We start from the raw sequence: 24,194 nt of genomic DNA, 5'->3' as shown, positions 1-24,194 counted from the left end.
TAATCACATCGGAAAATGACAATATCATGTTTTCTTTTTGTATACATGTATTCTGAGATTCTTTCTCCTTTTTCAGATGATACATGCATATACAAATTTCTAAGTGTTTTTGTCCTTCCAACTTATTTAATTAAGCTATAGTTGAAGGTTTTTCAGTCGGTAGAAAAGGAATTGTAGACACCTTCATATGTTTGTGTAATGTCCTTAATTAAAATAGAAGAAAAAAATAGTAATCGCGAATTGAATAGCTCAAATTGGGTTTTTATTGATGAACAAAGGTTATAAGGAAGCTTAGAAACAGTGGAACTCATAGGCAACGAAACTCCATGAATGAGCTTCGTAACCTGCACTGGTGAACAGTGAACTTGGGCAGAAAAGAAGTTAGGGAGAGGAGAGAATTTGAGAGGGAAGTTAGAAAATACCATATCCAAATTATGAGCTGTGATTCCCTCCATTACTCTATTATAGACAGAAATTGTAGGTTAACCCCCTCCGTTAATTGCTAACCGCCTCTGGGATTGAAGCTGAGCCCTACAATCATTTATTAAGTGGCTGCTGGACCTCACCTGGGCAGTGTTGCATCCACGCGTCTGACTCATACCCCCCTTTCGCAAATTAAGCTATCATGTGACTGGTACGACGGTGTGTGTCGTTTCTTAAAACCTTTTGCTGAGGTTTTGTTTCACTGTGAATGTACTTACACGTCAAATTCGGGTAATTTGGTAGGTTATTCCAGCTTTGTTGAATTGCCTGCCTATCAAAGCTGACTTGCACGAAGTCAGATTTGTTCATGAACTGTTATGTTCAATGGTGGAAAGGTACTAGATTGGTTTGCTCTAATTGTTTCCTGCATGAATATGATGAGAAAAGGCCATAAATAATCGCTTATCTATGAGAGTAGGTCTAAAATGGTCCCTTAACTATAACTTACCGATTTTAGTCCTTTAACTATCCAAAAACTTATCAAATTTGGTCTCCGTCTATTTTTTTATACAAACAACATACAAACTCATAAACCTTCATGAGATTAATCATTAAACTATTTCTCAGACCTATATTTCTCTCTCCTTGCTTCTTTTTCCTCAAGTTTCTCTTGTTTTTTTTTTTTTTTTTAAAAAAAGAGCATTTTGGCACTAGTGTCGCTCTCGAGTCTCTAAAATTCGAAAAGACAAACTCAGGCACAAAATTTCTATAACCATTCTTCTCAAACACTACTAAAAAACTGGTAAGAACCGACGGAAAAAAAACGATGGAAAAAACCAACGGAAAGACCGACAGATTTCGTCGGTTTTTTCAATAATTTTTTTAAATCTTTTTTTTTAAGAAAACCGACGGACTGCGTCGATTATTTTTTGCACAAAAATGCGCGAAAAAATATAATTATTTGTTATATTATTTTCTAAAATAAACCGATGGAGTCCGTCAGTTATTTTTTTTTATAAAAAAACCGATGGAGACGGAGTCCGTCGGTTTTTAGAGCGAAAAAACAGTATAAATTAAATCAATTTAAGTATATGAACAAAAAATATCAGTGGTAAAGCCTTTTAATGCCAAGGAACATACCTGGGTTTGACTCCAAGTTCCTATGGAACATAAGGAATGTAAGTCCCCCTTTTTTTTTTTTAACAAGAGGAACTTGACGAAAAAGAAGCAGTGAGAGAGAAATATAGGTCTGAGGAATGGTTTAACGATTAATCTCACGAAGGTTTATGAGTTTGTACACTGTTTGTATAAAAAAATAGATGGAGACCAAATTTGTTAAGTTTTTGGATAGTTAAAGGACTAAAACCGGTAAGTATATAATTAAGGGACCATTTTAGACCTACTCCCATAAATAAGGGACTATTTATGGCCTTTTCTCTGAATATGATTTTACAAACTTTTGTACGTTATTGTAAAACCAAAAATGAGAGCATCACAAATGGCAAAATATGATTAGAAATGTTTTCCCTCGATAAGTTGATTGTTCTTAACGGAAGCATGTATATGTACATCTGCCAAACAAAACGTTTGAAGTAATATATTAATAGTGCAGCAACTGATTTTGACGTTAATGAGACTGCAGCTGGAACAGTTTTGACATACTCTGGTATAATTGATTGATCTGCCGATGCGACTCTCATCAAACTAAATTAATGTATATGTAAACATTCGGTAATTTACTTTTACTTCTTGTGTAGGTTCTATGTTCTGAAAAGGATCTTGCTATTGAAGAAACTGCAAATCGCATGATTAACGTATTGAGGCATCTTCAGCAAACACGACCTCCAGACACCTTGGAATCAGCATGGTCATATCTTCTACCTCAGCAGGAGATGGAACTGAAATCCATTCTATCACCTGTAGAAGATGCTAACTTTTAACCAATTCAATGAAACTACTACTACTGTAATTATTGTTGGATCAAACATTTTGACGGTCAGATATTCCTCCAATGTAATTTCCCCATAATTCTCTCTGCAGCTTAGTTGAAATGCCTGCCAACAGAAGCTGACATGACTGAAGCCCAAAAATGTTAAAAGTCTTGGTTCAACAAAATTGTATTTTATCACACTAACTAACTATTACAATAGATATTGAAGGATTTACATGAGATTTTCTCTTGTATCAGCAGATATTGTAACTAACTATAACAAAAGATATTGAAGGAGAAAATAGAGGACACGTTTCTGCTCTTTTATTTTGTTTTGGTGTATCAACTAGGAACATGAATGTAGAGTATTTCCTTTTACCCTATGAAGGGGAGCCTTGGAGCAACGGTAAAGTTGTCTCCGTGTGACTTATAGGTCACAGGTTCGAGCCGTGAAAGCAGCCACTAATGCTTGCATTAGGTTAGACTGTCTACATCACACCTTTTAGGGTGCGACCCTTCCCTTGACCCTGCCAATGCGGGATGTTTTGTGCACTACGTTGCCCTATGATATGCATAGAAACATAACTACTAAGTTATATTTGAAAGTCACAATGCATTCTGTAACTCTATGCGCTACAATTAGGCAACAACAACTGTGCCTCAATCCAAAAAGTAGGAATCAGCTATATGAATTCTCATTTCTTCGTTTAACCTCATTCTATAACTCCTATACACTACGATTAGGCAAATGGGAAAAAAGTCACGGGGAACATATCAGGAAAAACAATCACAGAATATACGTTGCCCTTTTGCCCTATGATATGCGCAGAAACATAACTACTAAGTTATATTTGAAAGTCACAATGCAATCTGTAACTCTATGCGCTACAATTAGGCAACATCAACAACAATTGTGCCTCAATCCAGAAAGTAGGAATCAGCTATATGAATTCTCATTTCTTCGTTTAACCTCATTCTATAACTCCTATACACTACGATTAGGCAAATGGGAAAAAAGTCACGAGGAACATATCAGGAAAAACAATCACAGAATACCTCAGAAAGCATAAAAAGAAAATATGCAATTTCAATTATTTATTTAGTGTACTTGCAGGAGGTAATCACAACATTGGCGCTAAATATGAACTGGAGATGTTTCCACAAGTCATAAAAAGTAGTGAGTTTGATAAACAGATTTGAGGTTAAACCGTTAAAGGGATCACAAAAATGCCTAGAGTCTGCAAAAAATTATGTAGCAACTTTGCTGAGTAACAACTGTGTCAACATGGATACTTAAAGGTTATGACGAAAGCAAAAAATTTAAGGAAGAAATTAATACAAATTAACTTTGTTGTATTACTACACTTAAAATGCTATCAAGATTCTTATAGGGAAGATATTAAAATGTGTGTTCATACAGGGAAACGTTGACCAGATGGGAAGACTTGAGAGGAGAAAATTACAAAAAATGATCCTTATGTTTGGGGTAGATCTACAACAGTCCATCAATTATGTTGCTGAGCAATTATAGTCCTTTAAGTTTGCAAAAGTGAAATTTTTTTGTCTTCGTCAAATATTTAACAGACTCGTTAGATTTGATGGGAACTATGAAAAGAACAATAATTTAACTAGAAAACCCAAAGAGTTCTGTCAAATTTTAGAAATTGCAACAGCAAGAACTCAACCATACATCAGAAATATACATGCACCTCAAAGAAAAACTACACCGGACACTAAAAATAAATAAAAAATGTACTTGCAAATATGAGTTTCCTTTAAACTTTTTTTCCCTCACAATTCTCATTAAATTTAATAACCATAGTTTGTTAATTATTTGACACACACCAAAAATGCTATTTTTTATAAATTTAAAAGATCAAAATTGCACAAGAACATTTTAAGAAACCATTATAAACTTAACCTTGAACTTAAAGGACTAGATTTTGTTATTTATTAATTTAAGAGAGAGATGTTGGTTCTTTTTTAATCAATTATTTTGGGCATTTAAATTTGATCGACATGTAATAAGATGTGATGGTTCTTTCTTAAAACCAATGACTAGCCTCCCTAACCAAAACCTCTGATCTGTTATAGAAGACATTTGAGACTTGATATCATATTGATTTCCCTGCAAGTGGAAAAAAAAAAGTGAAAACATGGAGGTATGAGAAATAAAGTGAAACATTGATTTTCAAATAAAGTGAAAAAAAAATCGGAAAAAAGTGAAAAATTCTCACGGCCAAACGGATCCTAATAATAGAAGGTATGAGAAAATGCCAGCATGGCCTAAACTATTATTTATTGCTGGATTTTTTGTCATAATTGAGACGTTAGTAACAAAGATAACAAGTTGTTTGTTGCTGAATTCACGCATCCACGGTACAAAGATTTTGATGCATCACCTAGAATCGAGACCTAGAGAAAGTTCATGCAATTGACGTTTACATGAGAATTAGACAATTAGTAGTAGATGCAATTAATTTAGGACTTGTTTATTGCTAAATTGATGATTTGTCATAATCGAGACTTTAGTAATCTAGTTGTTTGTTGTTGAATTCACACATCCACGGTACTATGATTTTGATGCATCACCTAAAATTGAGACCTAGAGAAAGTTCATGCAATTAAAATATGACTTTTACATGAGAATTAGACAATTATTACTGGATGACTGAAAAAACAAGCATGGCCTAAACTATAGTTTATTGCTAAATTGTTTGGCCGGCCATGATAAAGTTGTTTTTCTAATTAATTTATTAAGTACACTTGCATTATGAAAAGAATTTGCTCTTTGTGATTTTCATCATTTAAACTAGCAGAATAGCGTTTGGCGAGTTTCATAATTACTTATACAACTATTGGAAAAGAAAAGGAAATTTAACCATAATATAGGATAAGAGAACTTTTACTTTGATTTCTTTCAATATGCAGAGGAATCAGTGCTGATTCATACAACGATTCGTTTTATTTTTGTGTGCATGTGATCAATAAAAAGATTCAAGCTTTGTCATGTTAATTACTCCTAGTTGTTACTGGTCAGACTTAATAAAAATAAAGAAAAATGCAAACCTGGATGATGACTGCAACTTTGAGTGAGCAAGAGAGCAAAAAATGTAAGGAAGAAATTTTAATACAAATTATAACTTTGTTATATACGATACTTAAAATGCTATCAAGATTCCTATTGGGTGTTTTTATGCTGAGCATTTACATGTGTTCACACAAGGAAAAATTGACCAGATTAGGAAGACTTGAGAGGAGAATATTACAAAATATGATCCTTATAGTTGGGTAGATCTTCAACAGTCCATCAATTATGCTCCTGAGCAGTCCTTTAAGTTTGCAAAAACAAATATTTTTTGTCTTCCTCAAATATTTAACAAACGCGTTAGATTTGACAAAACTGTGAAAAGAACAATAATGTAAACAGAAAACTCAAAAAGTCCTATCAAATTTTAGAAACTGCAATAGCAAGAAGTCAACCATACATCAGAAGTAGAAAAAAAAAAGAACAAGAACCGCACCAGACACTAGAAATAAACAAAAAATGTACCTGCAAATGTGAGTTTTCGTTAAAACTTTTTTCACAATTCTCGTTAAATCTAACAATCATTGTTTGTTAAATATTTATATAAACACTAAAAATTCTAGTAACTTTTATTATTTTAAATCAGAATTGCTCAAGAACATATTTAAGAAACTATTTTAAACTTAATCTCAAACATAAAGGACTAAAATTTTGTAATTTTCTTGAGTTTTGAGAGAGGTGTTGGATCTTTTTTAACCAATTGTTTTAGGCATTTAAATTTGGCCGGACATGTCATAGGTGTGATGGGTCTTTCTTAAAATCATTGACGTGCCTCCCACTGAATATTGAATATAAAAAAAATCATCACAGTTCCCACTTGAAATAATAAATTAGAAAGGTTAATAAGCCAAAAAAAGCTAGTAATAAAGGTAAGAAGTTGTTTGTTATTTACCAAAAAAAAAAAAGTTGTTTGTTGCTGAATTCACATCCACCTGAAATAATAAATTAGAAAGGTTAATAAGCCAAAAAGACTAGTAATAAAGACAACAAATTGTTTGTTGCTGAATTCACACATCCACGGTGCTATGATTTTGATGCATCACCTGAAACATTGAGAATTAGACAATTAGTAAAAGACAAAAAGCTAGCATGGCCTAAACTATTTTTTATTTGCTAAATTGTTTGTCATAACGGAGACTTTAGTACTCCCTTCGGATCAAAAAGAGTGTTCACGTAGTCATTTGCACGCCCCTTAAGAAAATACTAACTCTTAGAATAAATCGGTAATTTTACTAAACTGTCAATAGGTATTTGACATTTGATCACATAGCACTTAATAGAAGCAAATTTGAAAAAATAAAGTTATTTTTTTCTTGATTTGATAAGTGGACACTCTTTTTTATCCGAAGAGAGTAATAAACTTCAGGAAGCAAATAGTGGATATAGAACTATTGGGCCCAACAATCAGTACCTTCGAAAGGAAGTTTCAAATTATTAGACCTTCTAGGTCAGGATCAACTTTTTTAGCAATAAAGGAAGCTTCAATTTTTTTATTCTCAATTCTTGATGTTGAGTCTAGTTGTTCATGCGATGCAAATGCTTTTCGTGTTGTTTCATTTAGGGTGTGTTAGAATGTTTTCCAGAAAAAAGAAGTGAGTTTCTTATTTATTTTCTCGTGTTTGGCACGTAAGCAAAAAATATTACTCCTTCTGTCCCTATTTATGTGATACACTTCTTTTTAGTCTGTCCTAAAAAGAATGATACATTTACTCCTTTGACAATAATTTAATTTTAAATTTTATCTTCTACGCTTAACTAGATGATTTATAAACACACAAATGTCTTTGACTTATTTTAAACCTTAACATTTAAAAGTCTTCATTTATTTCTTAAACTCCGTGACCAATCAAACTATATCACATAAATTGAGACGGAGGAAATATCCTAAAAGCATTTGTATATAATCTAGACAAATACTATTGTAGGTGGAGTGGAGGTAGGGGTGCTAGGGATGGGGACCACGGGAGTCGATGTGAAGATGAGGTGTGTTGGAGATATGCTCAGTCAACAACTCAATCAAACAACAAAGGTATGCTCCGATCCTCACTTGTCGGAGCCGAGGGTACGGGCAAAGTATAATGGTAAATTTGCCCATTTTCTTGAAGAATAGAGATAATTTTTGCTCTCGTGGGTATTATTTCTTTGTTTTTGTCTTTCATCACATATTTTTCAGGTACAACTCTTGACATGACTTACTTTAAATGTTTAGCTTCACTTTAGATAAGAAACTACTAAGTAAACATAGATTTAATTTTCTTGAAGTATATACCAAAAGAAATAATTAAAGTAGAGTTTGTGTAATATTACATCTTCAGGGTAAATAATTTATACACTATCAAGTCATATTTATCTGTTGTAGCAAAAATGTCATTAAACTATTAAAAATAGGATAAAAATGTCTTCGATGGTTGCGAGCTGGTTAATTATATCGCTATGCCGTTAACGAACCTGCAAATCTCATGTATTCCATTTTAAAATTTTATTTTTTTTGCTGTGATGGACTCCACCTTAGAACTCGAACTCTAATCTCAACAAAAGACAAAAAAAAAAAAAAAAAAGGTGAAAGAATGATCTCTCACGCTCTAAAAGAAAGTGTCATACACACACTATGGCAGTTCATCAAATTATGTCTAATTGCCACGATTTTGCTTGAATTCAGGTGTTCAATAAGTACTAGTTCGAGTTTAGGTGCTAAATTTAAAGTATCCGATAAGTTTAACGCCCATATATAAATTTGGCCTTAATTAAATGTAGAGAAAGATACTGAAAAATGTAATCAGTTATTGGATTTTGCGTAAACCTAAGAGAAGAAGCACATGCACTCCACCTAAGTATTGAGATATGCTAAATAAGGATATAATAATCACTTTCAATTTTTTTAATGTTGAGGTGTGCATATCCTGAGGAATTGAGATAATATTTTAACCCTGGCTACTGCAGCATTATTGATCTTGTGTTTCGTGTTGTCTCAAAAGATTTTTTATTTTAACATAGTGTTCATGACCAATGCAAATCTGACAAAATTGCAGAATCCCATTAATAAATTAAAGAGAAGATGGCGAGATGAGAGGAATTTTTAAAATTTAAAAATTTAGAAAGCGGGTTGGTGTGGGAGATCATTTAAAAACAAAAAGTGTCAAATCGATAATGCAATAAAAAAATTTATGTTTAGTTTTTGGTACAGAAATGTCATTGAACTATTAAAAATAGGAGTTTTTGGTACAGAAAGCCATTGAACTATTAAAAACGGGATAAATATCTTAAGTCCTGCGCCAAAATGACTTGTTTTTGGAGCTAATAGACAAAAATAGGATGCGTTTTTTTTTATACCGAAACAAAATACTGTTCCGGTCCGGATATCGTTGCATTTCGCTATACCTCTAGCGAAATGTAACAAATATTTATTTTTTTTGCATTTCGTTTATATTCCAACGAAATAGGACAATTTTTTATTTTTTTTTGTATTTCGTTCATATACCAATGAAATGGGACAAAATTTATTTTAAAATATGAACGAAAAACCCCTTTTTTTTTTTACCGTTTTCTGCTCTCCACATCGCTGTGGTTTTAGTTTTACTTTTTTGTACATTTCTGTTGGTTCAATCAGTTTCAGACGAGCATTGAATAGTCGTTAAAATAATATCTTTTACATTTCGTGACTTATAGCCTGTTTGGCCAAGCTTATTTTTTCTCCAAAAGTACTTATTATCAATAAGTGTTTATTTTAAAAAAAGTGAGGTATTTGGCCAAGCTTTTGGGAGAAAATAGTGTTTTTGGGGAGTAGGAGAAGCAATTTTTCAAAAGCTAAAAAAATAGTTTTTGCCCAAAAGCACTTTTTTGAAAAGTACTTTTGAGAAAAATACACTTAGAAGCACTTTTTAAAAGTTTGGTCAAACACTAATTGCTGCTCAAAAGTACTTTTTAAATTAATTGGCCAAACACAAACTGCTTTTAGTCAAAAGTACTTTTTTGATACTTTTCAAAATAAGCTATTTTTATAAGCTTGGCCAAACAGGCTATTAATTTGCGAAATTTTTTACTTTTCTCCGTTTATAAATATTGTGCTATCTTTACCTATGATATATCCTTCGTCTTTCAATTTTCTTTTATCCATCTCATATCTTTCATATATTGTTTTTCTCTTATCTGTTTCATATCCTTCAACTTTTATTTTTTCTCTCATATATTTCATAAAAGATGACGGAAACTCATGTCAAAGTGTATTTATTTTGGGGTGGTGAAGTTGTGTATGAAGCAGATTCGGTTAGATATAGCCGTGGTCCTGAAATAGGGCAAAGGTTTCCAATTTCCCTAAAATATGATCGTCTGCAACGCGTCTTAAGGAGTAAAATGTTCGTAAATGATCCTGAACTTTCGGTGGTTATAATCGGACGATGTCCAAGTTCATTTACAGCTGATGGTTCACCAATTTATGGTGAGATGCCAATTACGGATGATGAATCTTTATCGTCATTGCTTCGTTGTCCTGAGATTCTTAAAAATCACATATGCATAGCGGCGCTTGACATGTATGCTATAGTTTAATGCTCTACCCAGGTTGAAGTACCGACCGACAATGAGTTCGATTTTGGAGGTACTACCTATCTCCTAAGTTTGAATATTGGTTTTCCAACGGGTATAGTTCAACAACAAACAATTGTAGGATTTGGTAGTCAGTCAAATGATACAACTAATTATGGTACACGGATTCCTTTTCTTTTTACATGGATAAGTCAAATCCAATTTTTTTTTAAGAATCTTGTCAGTAGCTTTCATTTTTTTTTACTAGGAAACGGATTCCATTGTTTATTTTTTTTACAGGGACAAGTCAAATTCATTTTTTTTAAGAATCTTGTCAAAAGCTAAAAAATTGGCTTGGAAAGTCAAATCCATTTTTTTAGCATGGACAAGTCAAATCCCAATTTAATTACACCATATCTAGGGAAAAAGTTATGTTTGGTTGTTATACTAGCTTGCATTCACAAAAATATTATTAGCGTTGTTCCTGACACTGACGAAGATTAGAATATTTAGATTAATAAGATATCGTTTATATTTTTAATGAAGTCAGATTTATTTACTTGAAATTCAAATTGAATTAACATTGAAAAATGAAAAAGGTACAAATACAACACTTAACTAGCCGACATAATAACGGAAAATGCTTATGGAAAATCATCTTCATCAGACATTTCGCAGTCCGAGTTCCAATTAGGGGTAACATATAACCCCAATATGTGTCCCTCCAAACGCAACCATCGCAAACGCATCCTATTATTTTCTTCGCGAATGCGGTTCAAAGTAAGATTCAATTCTTGGGGTGATGTGAGCGGCGTGCCTATTGCACAGCGTTTTGGACGATGTAGGCCACGACTTCTTAAATCGGTCTCAATATTATGAGCTTCATCCAGGCGGTAGTTATATTCTCTCCTCATCTTGCTAATGTATTGTCTATTGCACCAATGGGTGGCCATCCACGGGAATGTCATATAAGACCTCGACATCCTACAGGGTGATGGCATATTCGTCAGTCCGCATATGAAATGTATGCATCTCTGGACGCCATCTCTCAATAAGTACAGTGATGATTCCTTCATCATACTGCACATTACCTACTGCTAAAACTCCCCCAAATTCACACCTCTCAAAGTAATTAAGGATGCGATTATGTAAAGGGTGTTGCCTCACGTGATTCCAAAATTCATGATTCGCACGACGTATAGTTAAATACGCGTTCTGTTTAGTCAATTTTCCATCCCACAAAGCCTGGGATCGATGTTGTTGCTGGAGTATTAATAAATCATAGTTTTCTGGACCTGGATGTGCAGTGACTTTGGGGCGATCCATACCTATAAAATTGCAACCCCAAGCCACTGTTGTTAGAATAATTGACAACACATTACACAATTGTTTACTATATATTCAATGGGAAACTCAACAAAGGTCAAACTATAAGATATATTATCACGTGAGAAAAGAAAAAAAATTAATAAGAGTACAACTGTCAAAAAATAATTGCAGTTCCCTATGTGGTCAATGAAATGTAATTAAACTTTTGGTCAAGCTCATAATTAATTGCCATAATAGTATTAATCTTACCTATAACTACTTCTTTTCTATTTAAAACTGTCACGCCCCGAACCTGGGCCTGGACGTAACACGGCACCCGGTGCCTGACTGCATGTGACCGAGCGAACCAACTGGCTGGCTGAATCAACAAGTGATATCAAAGCATAACTGAATGTGGAAATAACTAAACACATGCTGATATACTAGATGTCTGACTGAAATCATAATGCGGAAATACTTAGACAAGCTGAAATATTTGAACGTAGCCAACATGGCTTAAACCAAAACAACTGAACAACTGCCAACAAGGCTAACACAATAAATATCTTACTGTCTGAACTGTGTCTATGAAGCCTTTAATGAATACAAAAAGGTAATTATCTAGAAAGCTGTGAGAACTGCATGACTGATATCGCCCAGAAGGAAACTGGGGCTCATCGCAGTAGCTGATACGAACACTCCTAAGTAGTTGGATCGTCAACCTGTACGTCGTTACCTGCATCGCGAGATGCAGGCCCCCAAGCAATAGAAAGGGACATCAGTACATTGGAATTGTACTGGTATGTAAAGCAACTGAAGCAATAAAATACTGTAACTGAAACTGAAACTGAACTAAACAGGAAAGCAAGAAGCTGAAGTACTCCCTGTTATGGATGAAGAATCACCTGTAAAACTGTAAATGTAACTGTGGCCTAGGGCCCAAATAATGTGCACAAAAACTGTGGCCTCTGGCCCAAGCAATACGTATGCATAAACTGTGGCCTAGGGCCCAAAAATACAAGTACAGGTGTTCAACATTAACAATTTACAAAACTGAGACCGGCTATAGCTGATAGCATGATAACTGTTTCTGATTATGGGTCTCTTGCAAATAACTGGTTATACACTGACTGAGACTCATGTGATAATAATGCATAAGTCTATAAGGATTACGTGCTGAGTTCATGATGTTCAAAGTGATAACCATGAACGAATTCTGTAATTGCAATCCTAGAAGATAGCAGTTCTATATCATATCATGAAACTAGAGCTAACTATATTCTTAGTCAAATTGCTGACAAGTATGAAGAATGAGGCGTAGGGAGAATCATGAACATTCCCTAACGTAGATAGTTAGCCTCACATACCTTAATTCCAGCCTTTGAGCGTAATACAATGTTCGTCACCCCTTTCAACTTTGATTTATATCAATACAAGTCAAAGGGATTCTATATTAGCAATAATATTCATGCTTTGGTCATCTAAGCATTTTACAAACACTTGGTGGACATGAAGCTCCACAACCCTCATTAATGGTGTTTTCTTCACCAAATCCCCATTCTATTACTTCTAGATAATTCTACAATCTCAATTAGATGTAATTAACATCATTCTTCATCACCCATATGAATACAACAATCCCAAGTCAACAATCCAACAACTCTAGCATAGTTCATATAATTCTCTTCATCAAACCCAATTATTATTCTCCCAAGAATTCATCAATTCATAACTATAAATGATTAGGGAGTAGAAACATTACCTTTTATGAGTAGTCACCACGAAATCAACATCCCCAAGTTCGATTTTTAGCTTAGAATGACGGCAACAACTTGTACTACACTTTATCCTTCACGAGCCTTGGGATTCGGGGCCTTCAACTTGGTTGATTCTCTACTTTCTCTCTATAATTCTCCTCTCTCTCCCTTTATCTCTCTAAAATCTGAAAATATGGAGGAAATGGGGCTGCTAGGGTTAACATTTCCCTTAAATACCAAGGGGAAATGGGTTTGACCCAACTTGAAATGGGGTTGGGACCTTTCTGTCTTAAAATTTCCATATCTCCCTATCCCGATTTCACATGTAGGCTCACTACCTATGGTTGGAAAGGTATTTCAATTATCTACAACTTTAGTTCTTTGAGTTTTCCTAAATTCCCAATTTATAATAGGGTTATGGCCTCCCGAAGTCAGGTGACCCGAAACGTACTTACGGACCAAGATACGCCCCATGTTACGGTCCCGTAACTCGAAGGACGGACCGTAACTTGGTGAAAATTTCCAGTGAGGTTCTGGAAATTTTTGGTGTGTTACGGCCCACTGTTACGGCCCGTAACACGTGTTACGGCCCGTAACAGTGACCGTAACTCAGGTGAAATTTCCAGCGAACAGGCTTCAGTAAAATGGGCATAACTCTTTGCACAGATGTCCGTTTGACCCCCATAATATACCGTTGGAAATCTATTTCAAAGGGATACAACTTTTATCAAGGAAGTTTTCCCAAATTCTAAATTAATAAAGGGGTTATAATCGTTGGAAGTAAGACCTTCTATAAACTCACTTGCAAACATGCCTTGTAGAGTGGCTTCCAACTTTTCTTTGCCCAAAGACATTTCTTATGACTTAATTGGTTTTCAAAACACTTACTATAACCCTCATATTGGTTCCATTATATTATCATCTTATGAGTCAAACTTTAGCCAGAAGCTACAAGGTGTTACAATATCTCCCCCTTGGGATCATTCGTCCTCGAATGATAAACGTTCGGGGTTCTACAAAAATTTCGCCAGAGTTTCCCCTGTAATAAGGTACTACCAACCTGTCACAACAACCCATAATATCATTGCCTCACAGGGCTACATCACAATATCACTATAAATTGGCCACACACGACCCAAAACATGAAAAGAAAGCTTACATACCTCAAAATCTTGGAGCTTCATCATAACTCTCTTCTGCTGGCTGAAACAAGTGAGGTTACATGGATTTCATATCCTCCTCGGCTTCCCATGTAGCCTCCACAACTTTCTGACTCCTCCACAGGACTTTCACTGAGGCTACTTCCCTAGTTCTCAACTTGCGAACTTGACGATCAAGAATGGCTACGGGGATCTCCTCATAGGTCAACCCATCCTTAACTGTTATAGTATCAGTAGAAACAACCAACGATGGGTCTCCTACACACTTCCTCAACATGGACACATAAAATACGGGATGTACATCAGCCAAGTCTTGTGGCAACTCAAGTTCATAAGCCACTAGACCGACCATTCGTAGAATTCCGTAAGGTCCAATATATCTGGGACTTAGCTTCCCTTTCTTGCCAAATCTCATGACACCTTTCATAGGTGAGACTTTAAGGAACACCCAATCATCAACTGAAAATTCTAAATCCCTTCGTCTCACATCTGTATAAGACTTCTGGCGACTTTGAGTCATTTTTAAACGCTCATGTATTAACTTGACTTTATCCATAGCCTGATAAACCAAATCTTGTCCTAACAACTCTGCTTCACCTACTTCGAACCAACCAATTGGTGATCTGCACCTTCGCCCATACAGAGCTTCAAATTGTGCCATCCTAATACTAGCATGATAACTGTTATTATAAGAAAACTCAATGAGTGGTAAGTGATCATTCCAATTACCTTTGAAATCCAAGACACATGCCTTCAACATATCCTCCGATGTCTGAATAGTACGCTCTGCCTGACCATCTGTTTGTGGATGAAAAGTTGTGCTGAGGTTAACCTTGGTACCCAATCCTTTCTGAAAGGATTTCCAGAAGTTCGCTGTAAACTGAGCACCACGATCTGAAATAATGGACACTGGTGTCCCATGCAATCTGACAATCTCATTAACATACAGCTTGGCATAATCTTCTACTGAATCTGTGGTTTTGACGGGCAAAAAGTGTGCTGACTTAGTAAGCCGGTCAACGATCACCCAAATAGAGTCATGTCTCCTAGCTGAACGAGGTAAACCTGATACAAAATCCATATTGATCATTTCCCATTTCCAGACAGGAATATCAATATTCTGAGCCAAGCCACCAGGCCTCTGGTGTTCGGCTTTCACCTGCTGACAGTTCAGGCACTTAGCTACAAAATCGGCCACATTCTTCTTCATATCATTCCACCAGTAAATCTCCTTAAGATCATGATACATCTTAGTGGAACCTGGGTGAATGGAATACCTGGAATTGTGAGCTTCTGACATGATTCGCTCTCTGAGCCCATCTACATCTGGGACACATAATCTACCTCGGTACCTCAAGGTACCATCATCTCCCCCTTGTTCGAAAGCCGTCGTCTTATGCTTGTGAATCCCCTCTTTCAGCTGCAACAAGTAGGGATCATTAAACTATTTTTCCTTGACTTCAACGATTAAAGAGGAAAGAGCTCTATTCTGAACAACCACACCACCATCCTCGGAGTCCAAAAGTCGAACTCCAAGATTGGCCATACGGTGAACTTCCTTTGTCATAACTCTCTTATCCACGTCCGCGTTGTTATATCCCGTATTTTTGAACGTCGGATTATTTGTAAGCTGAGGTGGGGCCCACACGTCAAGATTTTTTTGGGACATGTGACAAATTATATGAATCACATATGTGAAGTTAAACACAACTCAAGAAGGACCCTTGGGCCAAATCAAAGTGGAAGTCCTCCAAACGAATATTTTTAAGAAAACATTTTCGGGTGACCTGACTTTGGGGGGCAAAAACGGTATTATAAGTTTGGAATTTGGAAAAATACCAAGACATAGAAGTTGTAGATAATTTAATTAGCTTTCCAACCATAGGTCGTGGGTTCCCAGGTGACGTCGGTACAAGGAGATATGGACGTTTTAAGGTCAAAAGGTCAGTGGGCTAGGCCCAACTCGGGACCAACCGGGTTAGGCCCAAAAAAAAAGAAAAAGAAAATTTAGGCCCAAAAGGAGGGCTGGCCGGCCATGTATGGCCAAGCCCACCAAAATTTTAATTAAATTTCCATGTGCTTAAATTAATATAAGGATCATTATCCTTAGAAACTTCAAGAAAGTAAGACAAGGAGAAAAATAAGAACAAGAAGAGCAAAGACAAGGCCATGCCCTTCAATTTTTGCCCCTTTGAAATCTTCCTCCAAAAATTATTATCTTGTGGTTTTCCTACTAAATTAAGGGTCCTTTACAACTTGGTGTAATTATTTTGGAAGAAAGAGCACTTGTTTCTTCAAGTTGACAACTTGGTCAAGTGAAGAAGATTGTAGAAAAAGGTAAGAATTAATTCCTTTTTATTATGTTATGAAGGTTGGTTTATGTTGTAGTATGTAGAAATGAGTAGAATTTATGGAAATATGGAAGTTTACAAAGTGGGTTTGCATGTGTGCATGTGTATGTAAGGTTGTATAAATAAGATGAGTTGAATTTTATGTTGTATTCTAGTTGTAGTTGTGGTGGACCTTATATTGGAAATGGAAGAAAATGGTTCAAGTTGGCATGGAAAATTATTGGAAATAGTTCTAGGAAATTATGTGATTTTAATGAAGTTTTTATGTAATTATGGAAGTGGAGTTCTAAATGTGAATTATTATGTTAGTTGGTGAATTTGGAAGGATAATAGTCCATATTGGCATGAAAGATTGGTTGTTAAGTGGTTATGAGAAGTTTTGTGATTTTATGGTAGATTTATGTAATTATGAAAATGAAATTGTTAAGGTGCAAATTATGATTATGGTTGATGAAATTGAAAGATGGAAATATGTTATGAATATGTAGATTGAAGATTAGAAGTTTTGGATGGATTATGGTTTTGGTGGAAAGTTTGTATATTTTGTATATCTTATGAATATTTTTTAGAAATGATATGAAATGCTTCCGAATTATATTGTAATGATCTTGATTAGTAATGAATGTAAAAACATTGAGATTGGTTTGGAAATGTGAAGTTGGAATGAAAGTTATTGCACTATGTTGGAAAGAGGACTAGTTATGTTATATTGTGTTGTGTAGTGATTGTTGTTGTTATTGATGTTGTTGTTGGTATGGTTGTTGATATTTGAGCCGAGTTAAATCTCGGGGATGTTGTATATACAGGGGAGATGCTGCCCAAATTTTTGTAGACAAGTATTGGTTAAGATTGAAATCTTAAAGCCTTACAATTAACATTTGGTAATTGTGACCAAATTGTAGATTTTGGCGAACTTGAAACTTGATTTTGGAGACGTGTATGAAGCGGAAAAGGTATGTAAGGCTTCACCCTTCCTTCTTTGGCATGTCTTAGACATAATAGGGTGGATACGAGCCTCGGGGACAATCCTATTCCTAGAAATCCGAGTTTGAAGTTGACCCTTTTTCATTCAGTAGAATTGAATTAAATATTGTATGAAATGTTGAAAAATTGCCTAAACATCTAGAACTTGCACAAATAGGACCCGACTACCTTAAAACTCTCACAAGTGACGTCATGAAATGTAACGTATGTAAATCGTGTACGCCACCTCATTTGACCCGAGGTGGGCCCGTTATTCCCGGATTTTCTTAATTGTTTCGTTTATCGAACGATAAGTATTGTAACTATTCTAATCAGAATATTTTTGTGATGATTATGACGAACATGATTTCATAGTTGAAAATCTCGAATTATGGACTCAATATGAACATGAGAAAATAGAGTTAGTTCCTAATCCTCAATCTTATTTCTTTGAACATGATTCTACTTTCTAAAGACTTCAAGAATACAAGTTGACACCTTATGAGGTTTGTGATCTTATTATATGTCTTCTCTTAATACTACTCTTCATTTATAGTCTTGCCTTATAGTACTAGTTCCTCCAAGGCGAGACAAAGTGATCATGGTTATTCCATAAGATAATCGGAGGCTACCGACCTTATGTCACTCCGATACGGACATGATTTCCTTTGGGCTCTAATGCATGCTGCTTATATGTTATAAGTATATGTACATGTATATGGGGAAGATTGGGAAAGGGAAGGCACTATAGACGCATAGCCACCTGATCAGTTGGAGTATGATACGTAGTATCGTCCCGGACGCGGGATATATGGCTAAATGGATCGGAGCCGACGCCTCAGCAATATGATATGTTCTATTTTCTATATATATGATGAGAAATGTCTTCCTAAGAAAGTAAAGTAATATATGTATATGGTCCGGGCTGCACGTTCCGCGGCAATATGTTATAGTATATGCACATATTGATCGGGTTGCACGTTCCGCAGCGCTAAGCATGCATGGTATCCGCCAAAGGGCACTTATATGTACAGGTTATTTTTCTACTACATGACATGCTTTATATCTCTCTTATGTCATTATCCCTGTTCTATATTTTCCATATATTAATATTATTCATGCCTTACATACTCGGTACATTACTCGTACTGACGTCCCTTCTTGTGGACGCTGCGTTTCATGCCACGCAGGTGAACAGGCAGACAGGTTTGGCCCCTAGGAGCTCTATCGGCGGTATATTGGCAGCGCTCCAATCGTTCCGGAGCCTCAGTTTCTTGGTACTATTTTGTGTACATATTCGGGCACGGCAGCACTCGGCCCTTCTTATGTATATATGTACTATGTTTAGAGGCTCGTAGACAGATATGTATAATTAGATGTGTTCTAACGTTGGTTGTCCCCGTTGATGTATATTAAATTAGTAAAGTTTATTAGTACATGCTTATAATAATGTTATTAGTGATAATGCAAAAAAAAAAAAAAAAACGGTATAACTCATGTGGCCCACTTAGTAGTAAGAGTATGACACGAGCTAAGGGGTGCTCGGTACAAGTACCGGGTACCCGTCGCGGCCCCTAGTCGGGTCGTGACACGCGTGGGCTAAACTTCCCATGGAATGCCGACTAAGAGCATCAGCTACTACATTCGCTTTTCCCGGATGATAGAGAATATCAACATCATAATCCTTAAGCAATTCGAGCCATCTCCTCTGTCTAAGATTCAGCTCCCTTTGCTTGAAGATATACTGTAGGCTTTTATGATCTGTGAAAATATCAACGTGCACTCCATACAAATAATGACGTCATATCTTAAGTGCAAAAACTACAACTGCCAACTCTAAGTCATGAGTCGGATAATTCTTTTCGTGAACCTTGAGCTGACGAGATGCATAAGCTACAACCTTACCATGCTGCATTAAGACACATCCGAGATCAACTCCCGAAGCATCACTGTTGACACCCAATTTTGTCCCGCCTCTCTTCCGAAATACCTATTTACGCTTCTAATATTTTTGGCAAATTAAAAAAAAAAGATATTTATATTTTTTCTATAATTATTAGATTATTATCAATATCAGTGTTTCATTATTCTATTACAGTTACTAGCTATTATTAATATCATTAGTTCAAATACGAACCCAATTCACCTCCAATATTTTCGGATTAACCCAAAACAATTTTTTCATAGCCCACTACCCATTTTTATTCACCCCAGCCCAAATAATTAACCAATATTTCGGACCAGCCCATTCTTTATTTTTGCCCAGCCCATTATCCATTAAACCCGATCCAGCACAAAAAAGGGACCCGACCCGTTTCTTAATTAAATGAAAACAGGTAGGGTTCCTTTTCATTTTTCTCTTTTTCATCTCCGCATACACCAACTCCCCCCCCCCCCCCCCCCCCCCCCCCGGCTCCCTTCTCTCCTTCTCCCTCCTTTCTCCCTCATTTCCCCCCACGTTGCCACTGCCACCCCCACTTCTTCCTGTTCCCCACGCTCACTGTCATATCCATCTCTTCCTGTCCCCCACGCCACTGTCGCCTCCACCTCCCCCTGCTCCCTGCTCCTCTCTCTCTTCTAGTCAAACGAAAAGCCCTGAAATTTCCCTATAAGTACTCACTTTTCATCCAGTTAAAGGGAGGATTTTTTTGATTGGTGAAACCCCCCAAGAACCTGGAGGATTTTTTCGATTCATGAAATTCCCCAAGAACTAGGTCTTCTTTTCAGTAACAGAAATCCCCTCAAAATTTTTAGTTCTTTTAATTGCTTCAAATTCCCGTGGAAAATTACTAAGTCTTCATCAGTTTTGATCTTGTTTCGATATTCATTCGAAAAGAGAAAATTATTCCGGTTCCCTTTTTATTCCTACGATCGATTCGAATCTGAGCATCGCAATCTCGGAGTTGGTAGTGTTCGAATAGATATCGAAACCTTCGCCCCACTTCGCTGCACCCGAAGAAGGTCAGCATACTTCCTTCCTTTAGTAAATTTTTAGCATTTTATTTGTTTTTGTTTATCTGTACTAAGTTAATTAGTTATGATAAGTGTTAGTACGAATCAGGCATATATACGTTAAGTGTTAGTCTTGTTTGGTTATATTGTCCTAATTGCTAACTTTAGTCATGTTAAAGAGCATTTTAATTCCTACTTACATGCTAATATCAATTTAGGTTTCTTGGGATTTAAGCATGCTAAATGATTAGTTTAATCAGCACTATGCCCGTTTTAGCTCATGTTTCATATATCAATTAGTTTAAAGTCTCGGTTAGCTGCATTTCTCTATCATTTTGTTTAATGATTCAATCCCCTGTTATGTTGAGAATATGATGTTAGTAGTAATATCTCCCCTGTTAGACTTCATGTGTGTTTTAATCCACTAGTAGTGACTGTTGCTGCATATTTAAGGGTTAATGTTAGGTATGCACGTGATTGATAATTCACATAGATTGGATTTGATGTTTCTAAAGAAAATGGAGATAGTTCCATGATAGTTCAAGTAAAAAATGAGTAGGCTATCATTGGTGTAGGTTTGTGTTTGTGTACAACCTGTATGTTTCCAGAGTTACTTTGTTTGCCTGAACTAGGAATTGACTAAGCTGTGTCAAGGTGATTATATGTTTATCTTAGGCTTCAACAATTCTTAAGCATCCTGGAAGCCAGATAATCCACAGCTATAACTATGCATATGTGTGATATAAATTGATGAAACAGACTTCCTATGGTCATTAAATATACAATCTGTTTGCTGCCAGTTTCCCCTCCTTTGCTCATGCTTCCTTATTCTGTTAACTTATATGTTGCTTTAAATACTCTGTAGGATCCTAGGAGAGCACTGTTTTCTTTCTTTTTCTTTAAATCTGGTTTAAATGAGAAGCTTGTATCATAGCCTGAATTAGTAAGTGCTGGATTTGAGGAACTAAAATGAGTTTTAAGTCTGTGGTTACTTCATCATAGGGGATTTATGTCTACTTTGTCTTTCCTACTTATGTCGAGACTTTCATTAAGGCTAAATCACTTAGTTTAAATGTTCACCTGCTTACAGATCTGTAATGAGTCTGCCTAGATTCTTACAGAATCTTCATTGATGGTTGAATAGCTGGACTTATTTAGCAGTCATTTGGCTTGAACTGTTTTGAATATTTCCCTGTAATTGAATGTTGTATCGTGGATATGGATTCTCTGTTAATTTGTTATTTGGAACTTTCATGTAGTTAGAGATATGTCTTCAGGAATATTTAAACATAAGATCTGCTTTAAATCACACATGATGTCTCTGAATCACTTGGCTTAGCTATTTGCAGAACTATTTGGAACTTGTTTGTATTCTTTGTCTATATGTTGTTATGATTCACCTGGCATCATAATCTAAAAGAAACTTTGACAAGTTCCCCAGATACCCTCTTGTGTGAACTTACACTGCATAGACTCAACTTGTGTAACTGTGTGTGTCCAAGTAACTTGAGTATTACTTTTCCTTCATTGCTTGAGTCTAAACCTATCTGAAACTATGATTTCTTACTTAAAAATGGCACCCGAGGTCCTTCATGTGTTTAAACTGTCTCACCTTCTTAACTACATATACACATGCCATCTAAATTAAAAATTATTGTCTTAAACTGAACCTTTTCCTATCTAACTACTATTGAAAGCCTTAAGGTCCTGCTGGTTTCCCATAATCGCAGTGTATATGTTGTGTGCTTTGTGATCATTTATGCCTTGTGTTTTTACATTTCTGCACCTGTAGCCATTCATTCAAAGCTTTGCATAACCTGTAGCTCCTCAACCTCCTTTGTTGAGCCTCACACTTATAGAACTTAACTGCTTGAATCTTGTATGCTGTCCTTTCAATATTGACAATTCTCTCAATTTGCATTACTTGAATTTTTGGCATTTTTTATGAGCTCTAACTTACCAAAACTAGCTATTGAAGTCTCTTACCTGTTAAACCATTCATTCATCTCAACATCTAGTCTTTTTCACTTAATGTTCTTGAACTATATGAGATTCTCATGAATTCCCCTACCCTAATTTGGATTTCATCAGTTTGAACACGACCATACTCTCAATCCTGGGCATTTTTTCGGTACAGATCAGTTGAGATTTGGTTTGAATTAGAAAAACCAGTCTGTCTGTAACTGCTGTCCCCCCATTTATGACATAAAATGCTTTGTGTTCTGTTCGTTTACCCCTGATTTAAGTATTATCGTAGGCTATAAAACTGCAGTTATTTATATACGTTGAAGCTGTTTTAATTAAGACACATGATACGTGACTATCCGAGGTTCTATCCACGTCTGAGTATTGTCTCGCTTAGATCGTAATTTGTCGTGCCTGAATCATACATACGTGTGTATGTTGCTGGTATACCTTCGCTGAAATGCATTAGATATACACAGAATATACATAATCTACTGGTCTGTTTTGAATTTATATTTTTCATGGCCGACCTGTTGAATTTGTATTTTTACATCTTCGTCGATTAGATACTAATCCTTTTCCTTTTCATTTTATGCATGACCATCGCATACGAGTCCGAGGGACTCGTCTTCTTCCGCATTTGGTGTTGGGCTAAAAGCCCAACATGACTCCTCTCTCTGTCAGCCCCGTCAGCTGTGCAAAAAATGATTCTAGGCCGAGGCCCATAACAGCAGCAACAGATTTGCAGCAGTGGCCCCTGGAAAATGGGCCAGATCCATTCAATTTTCTTCCCCTCTAAATTATTTTATTGTTGTATATTTTTATCTGCTTTGTATGACTAACCTTGTCTTATTTTATTTTCTTGACTTAGATGAATCCTAATGAATTAGTAGGTTTAGTTTTAGTAATGGGTAGATAGTTTAAGGAAGACTGAAATTAATTCCATAAGTTTTATTCTCTTTTTCTCATGTTAAAACTATTTATAATGTCTAATATTTATTTTTATTCGGAATAATTGATTTGCAAAAATGGCATGACTATATATTTTAAGTAAGGGGAATCATATTTTATTCTTGCTATCATATACATTTCAAACGTCACTAATATGCAAATATAAACTCAAGTGTATTTTATAAACATTGTTTTCAAGATTCACCCAATTATGCTTATTTTAGCCAAATATAGTTAAATAAAGAGGAAGAAAACTTACTTTATTTGCATTCTATTTAAGTCTAGATTTTCTACACCGCCATATTCACATAACATAATCTTGTTTCAAAGTTACTAAAAACGTCACTTATATGCAAACTGTTATATTTTTCGCAAGTCTCATTTTTAATCGCATTATTATATTTTCGTTTAAGGCTTTGTCAACATTTATAAATTTTATTTTAAATAGCATTTAAAGTCCTCTTTTATGCAAACCATTATACCAATCTTATTTTAAATAGCACTATTACATTTCTACTTAAAATCTTAACAACATTTATAAATCTTATTTTTAAATAGCACTTAAAATCTTCTTTTATGCAAATTATTATATTTTCGCTAAATCTTATTTTAATCAACATTCTTATATTTCTCTTAAAAACCTTAGCAACATTTCTTAGCCCTTTTCTTAAAATTTGAAGCACCTTATTTAGCATTAATTAATTAACCTAAGTTTGGTCGGATAACCGTAGTTAGCGGATTTTAAAGGATGCCTAATCCCTTCCCTTTAGGATAATATAAAGCCCTTACCTAGAATCACATTGGTTAAGCAGACTATTAACAGAG

The 24,194-nt window shown here is 35.3% G+C and overlaps 1 protein-coding gene across 8 annotated transcripts in view; it reads left to right on the top strand.

The window, feature by feature from the left end:
- LOC132624961 (uncharacterized) overlaps positions 1-24,194 on the top strand; it is a 70,221-nt gene that overhangs the window by 12,492 nt on the left and 33,535 nt on the right. Inside the window, exons 19-22 of one of the 8 annotated variants that reach the window (XR_009576600.1) lie at positions 279-634; positions 727-818; positions 2,036-2,089; positions 2,181-2,822. The exons of 2 other annotated variants lie outside the window; for them this stretch is intronic. The gene's annotated coding sequence lies outside the window, so the exon portion shown is untranslated. Of the gene's footprint in view, positions 1-278; positions 635-726; positions 819-2,035; positions 2,090-2,180; positions 2,823-24,194 lie in introns of those variants that run through there. 5 more of the 8 variants (XR_009576596.1, XR_009576597.1, XR_009576591.1 and 2 more) reach the window with 5 other exon arrangements.

The sequence above is a fragment of the Lycium barbarum genome, chromosome 2 (genome assembly GCF_019175385.1).
Source record: "Lycium barbarum isolate Lr01 chromosome 2, ASM1917538v2, whole genome shotgun sequence".
In the NCBI taxonomy this organism is placed as follows: domain Eukaryota; kingdom Viridiplantae; phylum Streptophyta; class Magnoliopsida; order Solanales; family Solanaceae; genus Lycium; species Lycium barbarum.
The sequence above is the reverse complement of the archived record's forward strand: the minus strand, read 5'-3'. Positions and strand labels throughout refer to the sequence as shown.